We start from the raw sequence: 12852 nt of genomic DNA on the forward strand, positions 1-12852 counted from the left end.
GCTTTCAGGACAGTTAAACTAACCAAGCATGTCGGAGTATTCCTGAAGTAAGCCCAAATATTTTTGAACCAGAGACAGCGGACCATGGCGAGGCAGAACCGGACGCTGAGAGGCAGCATAATCCTCCGAGAGCACCACCTCACGCAGAGGTGTTCAGAGGGAGGGGGGCATTCTACTACTTTACAGACTGGATCTTCAAAATTTTATTCTCATACGAAGTATTTCAAGTTAAAGCAACGCCGTCGTGCATGAAGTCTGAACATGGCGGCCCGTATTGAAACAGATACTTTCCTCGAGCTCTCGCCTAACTCACCCACTTAGAGAGAGATTAACCCCGCCAACCCTGACGCTCGGGATGAAAGGAGCTCCGTTCAGATCCGCATTTGTGCTCCGCCGTGCACCAAATCAATGGCAGAGGTGGGATCAAAAGCACGCCGCTCGCCCTGCGCTGAGCGCCGCTCACCTGGACGCCAAACAGCGGCTCCATCAGCACCTCGGCTCCTTCGGCCCCTCCATAAAGAAAGAAACAGGAGCCTGGACACGCACATGAACCCCAACGATCAGGCATGCTGCTGTCAACACCCCAGGGCTTAGAAATGGGAACTGGACCAGAAAGGCAAAAACACAGGGAGGGGAGGGTGGAGGGTGGAGGGAGGAAGGCGGAGGGAGGAGGGGGAGAACCACCCAAGAATCATGCTAGCGTTGATAAAAAGGACCGTTCCAAATACATCACGGTGGGGAGCGCTCATGTTTGACAGTTGGATGATACCGAGGGGAGACCTTCTTCTGCCTCCAACAGGGGGGGTGTGGGACCAGAGTGACTGGATGCAGTAAGAAGTCCTGGCACGACGTGCAGCCTTCATCAAGACGGACACCTTCTGAGGAAGAGGATGGCGTGTTTTGCAGACTATTTCTTCACACTGAGCCTGTCCAGATTGCCACTGTCAAAGCTGCAAATTAGCAAATGAATGAATTATTAATGCTCGCGTTAGTGCTGTTAACACGGCCAGACCCCCCCCATCAAAGTGTCCTGGGAGCTCAGCCAGGGGCCCAGCTACGAATCTGCTAACCAGCACAAACATCCACTTTGTTCTTCGTATATTAAATCAATTAACGGCAAGCCATCGTTCCAGCAGAGGCCAGAAGCACAGGAAGATACTCTGTCATTCATTTTTATACGCGTCTTTCGTTCGGGGGGGGCGGGTCGTGATGAGCCGGTGGTGCCTGTGATGGCAGCGATGCATGAAGGATAAGGACGTAAGATAAGATGAACTGTGTGGGAGAAGAGGTTCATCAATGATGTTACGCAGAAAGGACCTGGAGGACTCCTGGAGAGCAACTTCCTGTCACCCGTGAACGAAAACCTGAACTCACCGCGAGTCCTGCAGTCGGCAAATACTTCATCACATCACAGTCGAGCTCACGTCTCTTTTGATCCATGATTTCAGAGACTGAAGTCTGCCGCCACAAATGTGACTCAAAGAAACATCGAATGAAGAGAAGATTTTCTGCTCATGAGAAAACTGGATGTATGAGGAAACAAAGAGCGGCTGATTGGATGGACCGTGTTCACACATGGTTTGTATCCATGTCACTCTGCACCTGATGGCCCCCGTCCAGCCCCCGTCCAGCCTCCGTCCAGCCTCCGTCCAGCCTCCTTCCTGTTTCTCTGAGGCTGAATCTGATGCAGATTGACTTGATGTGGCCGGAGCCTGTGGCGAGCTCGGCCGGCCTGCCAGCCCCCGGGTCGCTCTCTCAATCAGGGGACAGAGCGGGGGACAAGCCCCATGCTGCGCCGAGGAGAAAGATCCCCGAGGGCGCTGTCAGCCTCCCCGTAATCCTCCGCCCCCCCCCCCCCCCCCGCCTCCCTCCATCAACAACCCCCAACCTCAAAAACCCCGCACCGAGGGAGGCTCGGGGTTTCCCGAGCGGAGGACATTATCCTCTGCTGACAGATAAGTCTGCATCTTCACCATAATGTATGAAAATGTCTTTCATTGCACAGGCAGGACACTCAGCCTGCTGTGTGGTTCACGGAGTTCACGGACGTTTAACACGGCGGCGTGTTAGCTGCCAGTGCTGCTCTCCCTACAGCGATGTGATATGATAATAACACCGGAACAATAACGCAGCTCCATTGTGAACTCTTGGATCAGAGTCTGATCTGCTCTGGTTTTGTTCTCTTAGTCCAGGGACGTGTGTGTGTATGCTTCATATGTGGGCCTGAGTCTGAGTCTTTCTGGAGGATTTCCAGTTGATGAACACATGAGATGTTGAGTAAAACATCACGACTTGTTTTAGTTTGATGATTCATTGACTTTTAAACATTAAAGTTCGTCTCCAGACAACGATTGAACCACTAAAAACTCATCAAAATTACATTTTTAAATTCTTTTCATGGCTTAAAATGGCTCAAATGAACCTCGACACCTCTGCCTTCATTGAGTCTGCAGGGATGTGTGAACGTGCTGACGGTGTCTGACTCCACCCACCCCCCCTCCCCCCGCCGCCGCCGCTCGGCTGCAGCTCGTCAGACAGACGAACCCTCAGCTTGTGTCTGTTTGGCTGCTGCACGCCGGCAAGCGATTCATGTCTCGCTCTCTGCATCAGAAACAGTAAAAGAGAACATGAGCCAACATGAACTGCAACCACTTCAAGACCCCCAGGAGGGTCCCGACCGCCACGGGAACCACGATTTTAATAAAGTCTTTTACTGGTGAAGGCAGATTCATCCCGAGGTTTTCCCCCAGGAAGCGTCTTCCTCTTCTCCCGCCGCTGCTTGTTGACCGTCCCACACTCGGCCTCGGACCTTTTCTCTCCGACTTGTTTTGGCGTCGCGCCGTCGGCCTCGGAGCAGAATTGACTCATTACGTCCGCCCTCAGACGAGGCCCTCGGCGGAGACGACGAGGATCAGCGAGGGCTCGTCGGGGGCGGCGCTCGCGGTTAGTGGCACTTCATTCATCTGGCTTGAGGCCTGCCTTTGTCTCGATGGCAGGTGCTTCTAATCCCGCTGTCAGAATAGGGCCGGGCAAGATGTTTGGACAAGCCTGTGCTTAGCAGCCCCCGTTTCACGTAAAGCAACCCCCCCCCCGCCACCACCACAGCCGCCACCACACACATATTCACCCACCCCCGCTCTGAAACATGTGATATGATCCATACCGCATGGCAGAGTCATGCCTGATTATCCTGTGAATGAATCAGTGAGCGCAGCGTGACCTTTATTCACGTCTGCTGAAGGAAGATCAGCTGTTCGATTTTCAGAAATGAAAATTAGCCTTTGAAACGGCCCCCAAACACTGCAATAACAACGCTGCAGGATCGGCTTCGTTATGGAGGCTGAGTCTGAGCATTTCCAGACTTAATTTCCTCAAAACTTCATCCTTCAGTTTATCACAAATACCACAGATACTTGAGTTAAAGTACTCAGTTACATCCACCACTGGCTCTTCATATTTCATACGTTTGTCTCATGTCGTCAGTGTAAAATCTGAAGGTAAAAAGAGGAAAATGTGCAGGATGAGGAGGAAGAGCTCGTTTGAGGAAACGTGTTGGTGTTTGCAGAGTGATGAAGATGACTGCCTTCATTTGTCTGGATTCATGCTCTCATTGTTCGACATCTAATTCCAGCCCGTTCCAGCCGTTGAAGGCTTTGAACGCAGAAGAATCGTCTCTCTCGCCTCTCGGCCCGTCTTGACCCTCCTTTCCAATCGGCATCGAGGTCTGAGCGTCAGCCGGAGACGCGACGGAGTAAAGAGGCCGACTCCTCGTCGGGCACTTTCACCTCCGCGGCCTCTCAAATCTCGGCCGATTGAACGTGATCTTGTTGTTCCCGGTAATAATGCCATTGATTTCGCCCTCGGGGGTCAAGCGATGACCTCTAAAACCGCCCCCCTTTTGTTTGGTCCGCAAGGTTGGAAATCACATTACGAGCTCGGCCCTTAATCTGCTCCTCTTCAGGGCCGAGCCCGCCAGATCCCGGGGGTCAGGAGGAGACGAGGAGGAGGCGAGTTCACTGAAAATCCTTGGGAAGTTTTTTCTCGACGTTAACCTGGTTTCTGGCTGCCGATGGTGGTCTATTTTTGGGGGGGAGAAGGGGCCGCTGCTTTATTTTGGATTCCTGGTGGCCCGGCTGCTCAGCCCGAGGTCTCCGATAACCCAATTTGAGTTGACTTTGCCCGTTCAGGGAGAGCCGTGGCCCGGGGCTAGGCGCTGTGATAATTCAAGTAATACAATGAAGTCGCACATAACATCCACCCACACTGTCACGCACACACATACGCACGCTGACACACATGATCACACTCGGCTCATTCAGTTCAGCTTTAAAAGGCTCTGCCGCGCACGCCGGGATCGATGGAGGGGAGGGCGCCGGCGTTACCTCCACCAGAGGTTTAATTTAACTGAATGATGGAGGTTTGTTCCCATCACATGCAGAGAAACATGACATTTCTTTTTCCTCTGCTGCTCGATTTTACTGTCGGACCGCTTTGGTAAAACGTTTACTGGCCTGCAAGAGGGCAGGAAATTTACCCAATGAGGGTTAAAAGAAATATAAACGAGACGCCGATCAAGTAACCTGAATATGTAGGTCTGAAATAAAACTGATGACGGCCATCTGAAGCTGTTTCTGCTCTGATCAGAGTGAAATCTGTCCTGAACAGTGACTGCGAGGGTTTTCTGACAGGAATAACTTCATTTGAGACGTTATAAATGCATTTACACTGTGAAGTCAGACTGTAGCTAACGACTGTTTCCCTCCACTTCCTGTCATATCACTCGTCTGTTAACGAGTGTGTTAACGAGCCTGTTTCTATGAATGTAAAGCCGTTTAAGTCACAGCTCTTATGTGGCCTAATCTGTGTATTAGTGAGCTCATTCAGATAGCCCATAATAAGACGTTTGTCTCAAGCTTAATGTCAACATCAAACGCATCATACAGGTCACGATGAAGTCTTTCCTCCAGGTAATCAGCCAGAGAGCCGTTAGTGATCGTATTACTGTGTGACATCATGCTGTTTGCTGAGTCTGACACAAAACAGGATGACCTATATAGCGGTCAGGTCCACGAGCACGACGCTGGAGCTGAAGATCTGACCAGTTTACAGCATGAGACGACCTCAGCTGCAGCATCGACGTGAATCAGCGAGTCCTCCGTCCGATCGGTTTTAATATCCAGCAGCTTCAGAGAGGAGACGCCAAACCTCCACAGCTCAGAGTTCACTCACCTGTTTGTGCTCGAGCTTCAGCAACATTTCTTCTTCTTCTTCTTCTGACACCCAAACTAAATCAATTAATTAATATATTAAATATCGGTGGAACATTCGTGTGCACGTAAACATGTGGGTCACTGAATTAACACCATTTCATCATTAGACTAGCAGAAAGCATCATGCAGCTGAGGTCCCACGACGACTGAACGAGCTGATGAAGGCCATGCGATGTGGTTGAAAGCAGAGCTGCACCGATGCGATCCACCAGATCTGGACTGACGCCACCAGCTTCTCCGTCAGCACATCATAAAACCGCACGCCTGATGGAGTAAGTGAGTAAGTGGACCTTTAGCGGAGACAGTTTTGACTTTGAAGCTCTCCGTGTAATTAATGTTCAGTCCACCGCTGAAAGCTGCTGTACGTGCAGTTCATCATGTTCACTCTGTTCACCACGTAACAATTGATTTGCATGCATGTCCCGGTCAATATTGATTAATATCTTGATTAATGGCCCGACGGCCCCGGGGACCAGGTTTGTATGTGGTACATGTGTATGAGCAGTTCGGGGGGATTTGGGCTGCAGTGTGCTGGGAACTTAATGCTTTATTGAAGGGCTGAGATGTGCTTGCTCAGAGCAATAAGCCATTGTTTGACTTGGCACGGCTCGGGGCACCCCAGGGTCTGTGCCATGAAAGGCTTTCTGTTAGATGCCCGAGTGCTTATTGTTGAAAAAATTGTCCCCCAAAAAATTAGCATAGAAGAATCCAAAATGCATAATGTTCTGCAAATGACAGCTGCTTAGCTGAAACAAAGGAAGCAAAATGGCTTTTGGTTGCGCTGCACTTGTTATGGTAATGAATCCCCCTGCCTGCCTTCACGGGCAACGCCATACAAATCATGGATCCTTTTTTTTTTTTTTTTGCATTGTTGTCCTCCACTTTCTTTATCGTGGACCTAAAGGAGCTCGAGTCTGTGCAATCCATCTTCTCTCCTAAAAAAACATTCAGATACCTTCGAGTTGTGTTTGTGAGCCATGAATCCAGACTTCTTTAACTTTATAGCACACCGATAACAAAGAAAAAACTTTGATTCACTTTTATATTTATAAAAAGATCATTTAGAAGTTAGTACACCAGGAATCAGTAACCAGAGGAAGAACAAGCTGCAAAGCACAGAAGAAAGCTCGGTCTTTCTGCAGTGAGTCCTCTCTCTTCCAGAGAAAATAGTTCCTTTGGCTCAAAATGTTTGGTGTAATGTGTCATATGTAAACTTGACTTCCTGAGAAAGAAGGTCTGCCTCTGAGAAAAGGTCCTCTCTCACCCGGCCCCGCCGCTGGTATTTAGTATGCTAATGTATTCTCGCTGCTAATTCAGTGCCGGGGCTGAGAAACAAAAAAAGTGAGCAGTGAAAAGGATCGGGTTTCGGCGGCGCTCCGCGGAGCCTAATGACCGGCAGATTAATCATGGGACACGTGGAGCGGGCCGCCGTCGGGACGAGAACCGCGGCGTGCTGCCTCTCCTCGCCGGTCAAACGTCTTACCGAGCAGAAAGCCGCAGAGCCCCGGATGTTTGTTCGCGAGCAGCTCGGAGCCGCCGTGACGAGCACAAACTCAAACACATGACGCTGAACTGGACGTTTGGAGGCAGATAATGGAGCATGATAACCGACATATCCGCTAACATATGATGCTAACATGATGAGAAGTAAATCAAGGTTTCGTCTCTTTAAGTCCTGCACACAAGTTTGATTTATTACTGCAGAAGTTTGTGCATCGTGCACAAAGTCAGACTGTTCAGATGCTCACAGAGCGATCACTTTAGCTCACTGTTGCTAAATCATTTCTCCTCCTGCAGATCGTTTTTCATCTCCTGCAGCTCCTCACAGGTGAGGACACCTGTTTAACTTAATATCAGCAGGGACAGCAGGCGTCTGCTCTGTTAACAAAGCTGTCAAAGTGCTAAAAGCGACTAAATATACTTTAGGGCCAGTTCACACTGACCTGAGAGGCCCAGGTCTCCAAACAACATACAGCTTTAAAACTGGACAAATGGACCAATAGGCAGGGCTGAAGAGTCCAACAAGAAGCTGAATTGAAAACGATGGACCACGGATCAGATTCACTCTGGACCTCATGCCCAGGAAGGCTTCAAGCTGTCTCAGTCCTGAAAGCATGGAGCCCTTCTCTCTGCGACCTGGTCCTCGTCAAGGCTGTCGCAACAACAAACACGTTAACGTTCAGGTGACAAACGGGCTTCAGGTTTGCGACGATGGAAACGAGCAAATGATGTCGTCCTGCTGACAGTTGGATGATGTCTTCTGTGGCTCCGGAGGAGGAAACAACCCTGCTGACATCACAGTGTAACCATGCAGGGAGGGATCTGAGGAAGAAGCCTTCCTGTGGCATTATGGGAAATGTAGGACTAAAAGTCAGGGTGTCTGGGCCTCTGCTGCTTCTGTTTTCACCTCCTTTTTGTCTCTTGGGAATCCAGAAACCTTTTGGAAGTGAAATGCACCAGTCCACCAGAGCAGGGAGAATATTTCAGCCTGTTTCCAACTGGAGTCAACTTGTTTAAAGAGTTCGTATCAATGACTTTGTGTCAAACAATGACTAGTTTAGGGCAGAAAACTTGCCAATGTGGCTGGTGAAGGACCCAGCTTCCATTCAGCAGCATTCAGCTGCTGACTGGTGGTGCTTTCCCCCTCCTCGGGTTCGCCATAAATTGCAACTCGTCTTGGAAAAGTTTCGAGCGGCTCTGCGACGCTCCTCCGGATCGAGGCTGAGCTCCACGTTTCCCGACCTCGCGGCTCAAGCGGATTCTTGTGAAAACACGGATGGCTCAGTTTCTGCCACGTTCACAACGTGTCTTTATGCCTTTTAGGCCTGTTGCTCAGCGCTGAAAGAGATGGGCAGCGCTCGCCTCTCGCTCTTTGAAAATTAAGCTGCCGTAGCACGCCCATCGGCCCTTTGTCCGCCGCGCGGGGAGCCAGGCGCTTGGTATTCCCGGCACAGAGCGGCTCTAAACTTTGGCCTTCGCTGTGTGCATTAGGAACCCGGCCCACTGCCATTCCAATTCTCTCCCTCGCCTTTCCAACTCAATCTCGCGCCGTGCCCTCGCCACCTGCCCCTCCTCCCCAAAAACCGTCCGCCTTTGTACTGGCTATCAACCCAGAGGACATCTTGTTCTAGTTATTCTGAGATATGGGAACGTTCCAGCATCCTGAAACGCCTCAACTACTGTACATGTGACCCCGAGCAACTCGAAAACCACTCATCTGGAGGCAGCGCTGCGAACTCTTTCCCTCGTTTCGCGGGGGGGGGGCATTTGTATTTTTGTTTAGTTCGCTCACATTCATCAAAGACAGCGGAGAGGCGTCTCACCTGTTTTCTCCTGAAACGTCTCCTTTCATATCAGCAGTGCAGCTGGTTTGCGTCCCCGCTCTCAGGCCTGATTAGAAGGCTGCAGAGGAGAGGCCCGCTCCTACAATATGATTGGGAGCGTCACCTCAGATGGTGATTTATTTCCCCGACACGACATCTTGTCCAAAGCGTTTGTACTCGAGGTCTCCGGAGTCTCTCTGTGTTTGCAGCTCGTTCAGAAGACAAACTCCTGATCACAGAGGAGAAAGACCTGTCTGAACGCCTGGAACAAATAAAGGCTTCGGTTTCAAGCCGCCGCAGGTTCGTGTTTATGGGCCGCTGTCTTTAATGATATTTAACTGACTGTGAAGCGTGGCCCGAGAGCGGGAAACCCTGCGACCATTCCTCGAACATGAAAAGACTCTTTGTGCTTTCAGATGCGTTCAGCGCTGCTCGTGACTCATGACCGACGACCCTGACTGCTGGAATATTAATAAAGTCATCAGCAACTTCTCTGATAATCAATGAAGCCTTTGAGTCATTTACAGGCTGGCCAGCATTCTGTGGATCAGGTTTTATACGACTGTAAAGAAATATATGGTTTTGATGTGGGCGCTCTCACTTTATAGACAAAGCAATTAATCGAGAAACTTGTGAATCATCCAAGGAGGACTAATAACAGACAGGACAGACGCTGCTGTCCTGGACCAGCATGTCGGCATGGCTACGCATCAGTGCCGAGGCGGATACGGTGGTCTCTCTCTGTTGTTCCATCAAGGAGTAAAAACAACACTCGGAGCCAGGCGTGGCATTAAATTAGCTCCTGTCAGACAATGCACAGGTGTCACAAACCACCCTCCTGCACTCACAACCTGATTCGGATAATGAGGATAAATTAAAGTCATTGTCGCTGTGATTGGTCGCCTGTCAGCTGCTAAAACAACATCATCGGCGTCCCCGAGTCGCTGCTGTCCAGATGTGTCTCCCCTGAGCACATGAAGACATTCACGAAGACGCCCAGACTTGACGAGGCCCCTCCGTCGGTCCCGCCGAGCCTTCGGTCCGTCGTGTGGACTCGTCAGACTGACGGATGCAGGTCTGCACACGCTGGCTGATGAACAGCTCTCTGTGGAAACGTGGAGGACGTCGCTGCATGTCCTCATGTTCAAAGACGATTCTGGATTTAGTCAATGAAATGAAAGCAGGAAAAAAAGTTGCTGTTCCCTTTTAGTCCCTTTTTCCACTGCAGGATCTGAACCGCATATAGTCCGAGGCTGTACATGACCTGGACTTGAACCTTTTGAGGTTTTGGTGCATCCTGGTGTTTCCACTGTACTTTACAAACCAGGATGTTTCCCATATATAGCTTTAAAAAGGCAAAGTGGGACTGCCGATTCCATAAAAATGACTATATTGTCATGTAAATCTAAAAGAAAGAAGAACAACAGAAGAATACGGAGACGACTGGACAGATGTCAACGGTCTCAGTCGACCGCAACATGATGGCAGTCATGTGGGAAGTGGACGATGCAGCTGCTCAAAGTGCATCATGGACAAAAAGTTGCGACCAGCCTGAACTCCGGTTCGTGGTTTAACACCACATCATTAATCGTTTGGGTAATTAATCTTAATCTGCCCTCAGACTGAACTTCATGACACAACTGATCTAAAATCAGCCAGTTTTGGTTCACATCTGGCTCAATCTGCCCAGTTTCAGAGAGTTTCATCTCCCTTTCCTAGTAAAAGATGTTTTTATGTTTTATAAATAGCACAAAGTTTCTCTTTTTGAGCAGGTCTGGTTCTCATCCAGCCCCCCCTTGATTCCGACCCTGAGCTACTCGCCGGCTGAAGAAGAATCTGCTGAGAAATGCTGCTGAATCACGTTTGGGAATGAATCCTCCTCCCTGTGCCGGTCCAGCACTCTTTCATTCATTCGCCCGGGGGACACGGCGCTCTGACGGACGGCCTGCGAGTGATGGACGCGGCCCGAGACGGAGACACTGCCTCAGTGTGTTCAGACCACAGCGGCTCTGTTCAGGCCCCACGGGGGGCCATCGGGGGCCCCAGAGCCCCGCAACAAATCTCCCAATTGTATTCCCCAACGCTCACCAGAAACATGCCACATGATCCTTATCAGGCTGCCTTTAAAGTAAATATACACCCGACCACACATTATCATAAATTATCCGGGCGCGTTAGGCCGGGGCGGGCGATGGCGGCCGAGCGCTTTATCCATCGAGACGCCGGCTGCGTGTGGAGGAAGAGGGTTAAAGAGCCGCCGTCCTTGCCAATGTTTGTTCAAGTCGCCTCGAATGAGATCTCGGGTCCGGGCGAGATTTGTATGAACACAAGCTGCGAGTGATGTCATTCATTGAGCGCCGTTTCACATTCAGCAATGAATTGGAACAGAGAGCTGTAAGCTCCCTTAATAGCTGCCTTCTTGAATCGTTGCCATCTCTCCTGGAGAATGCTGCGTGTGTGTGTGTGTGTGTGTGTGAGCGTGTGTGTGTGTGTGCGCGAGGCTTTCTTTATTTCCACACATGTTAGCACGTGCTCTTACCAGGTCAGTCAGTAATCAGAAATGCCCTGAAACGAGCGAGGTTAAATTAGTCGACTGGATGTTGGCTCGGCTCGCTTTTGGCGATGATTCGTTATGCAAATACATCGATGGAGCGACGCTCGTTGCGGTTTTGTTTTGTCACTGTACGGAAGCAAAGAAAAGAACCGCACCGTCACGCATATTCAGCCTTCGCTCGAAGCCAGGCTGGCGTCCGTGATTTACGAGCGATCATAAAGCCATGAAACTGTCACGTCTTCATCTGCAGCAACGTTTAAAGCTGCTCAGCTGCTCAGCTGCGAGTGTCCTCAGCAGAGACGGAAAGTCTTTTTCATTTATACTTCCACTCCACTGCTTTCACTGGATCTGACAGCTATGGTTACTCTGCTGATTCTGGTTTTATGTATGAAATCTGATTCACTGTTAGAGATTAAACAACCCAACCGCACATTAAATAGTTGACCAGAGAATAAATTTAATGCTCAACTTTCGAGCCAACATGGATGAGAGGTCCTGAAAGTGCTCCAAAAAATGGAAATCTACCACCTGGATTTTCCTGAACTGCTGTTTCTAAGGTCAAGCATGAGTCTTAAAGTTAAAATTAGATCGATCAGCTCTGATAGTAAAATCGTAGCCTGCACAGAGACTCGTTTCAGCACTTTGCTGATAATAATTCTGTGCTTAACTCCATCAAATCAAACCATGTTTGTGATATTATTTATAGTTGGAATTATTTTTTGCAACAGCCATTTAGTGTCTTGACATTCTGTCATTATCTCTCTAGATGGTAGTTTTCATTGTTAGCAGTCCTGGACAGAAACTGCTGATCTAACCGTGAGGGAGTGACAGGAACCATGCAGCATGTTTGTAGTTTGATCTGTTTGATATCTGTCTCGCTGTTTGCCGTTCACTCTCTCACAGCAGCAGCACAGTAACAGCTAATGCTAACCCCCCCTGAGCTTGTTTGGCTGCACTGTAATCGGATACACCGGCGTTAACATCCAGTTGAGCTCGCGGGGTTTAAAGGTAAAACATTTCCACATTAAAATGTCTGAAAATGAGTCGACGAATGCTCAGTAATTTGTTGAGTTGTGGATTTACATGATGAAATGTTTCCAGAGAAATCTATAATTATATCCGAGCTAAGAATGACGACACAGGAAACCCCCGATGACACAAAACAGCGTCGACTAAACATAACTTTAATACAGTAACTCATCTATGAACAGCTCTGCCTGAGTCACGTCAGCACGCTGCTTCACGGCGTCGTCCGGCTACGTGTTTAGTTTTCATTGTATTGATTGAGAGACCCCTAGTGGCAGAAATGACACACTGTGCCTTTAAAGTAGCTTTAATGTTGTTTCCCACTGTCTGAAGGTGTGTTGAGACAAATTGTGAAGCCGTTCGACTGAATGTTCAGTCTGGACGGAGCAAACCGAGGCGACGACGCGTCTGCGAGAGAGGAAGATGTTTAAACATGAGCGAAGAGCTGCAGCTTATCCCAGAGATCAGATAGCTAATATCTGCAGGGTCAGTGTGAATGCACCGTGTGCTCACTGAAGCTGCATCATCACACACACAGTTCAAGTTTGGTCTTGGTGTCTCTGGAAACTTCTGGATCTCTGCTACAATTGAAAGTGAATTGTGTGGTTTTTAAATGACGCTGCGATGACTGAGTGTTTTTGGATCGTGTTATTTCTTCATCCATCCCTGCTGAAATGAT

This window comes from Chelmon rostratus, chromosome 24, assembly GCF_017976325.1.
Source record: "Chelmon rostratus isolate fCheRos1 chromosome 24, fCheRos1.pri, whole genome shotgun sequence".
NCBI classification, from domain to species: domain Eukaryota; kingdom Metazoa; phylum Chordata; class Actinopteri; order Chaetodontiformes; family Chaetodontidae; genus Chelmon; species Chelmon rostratus.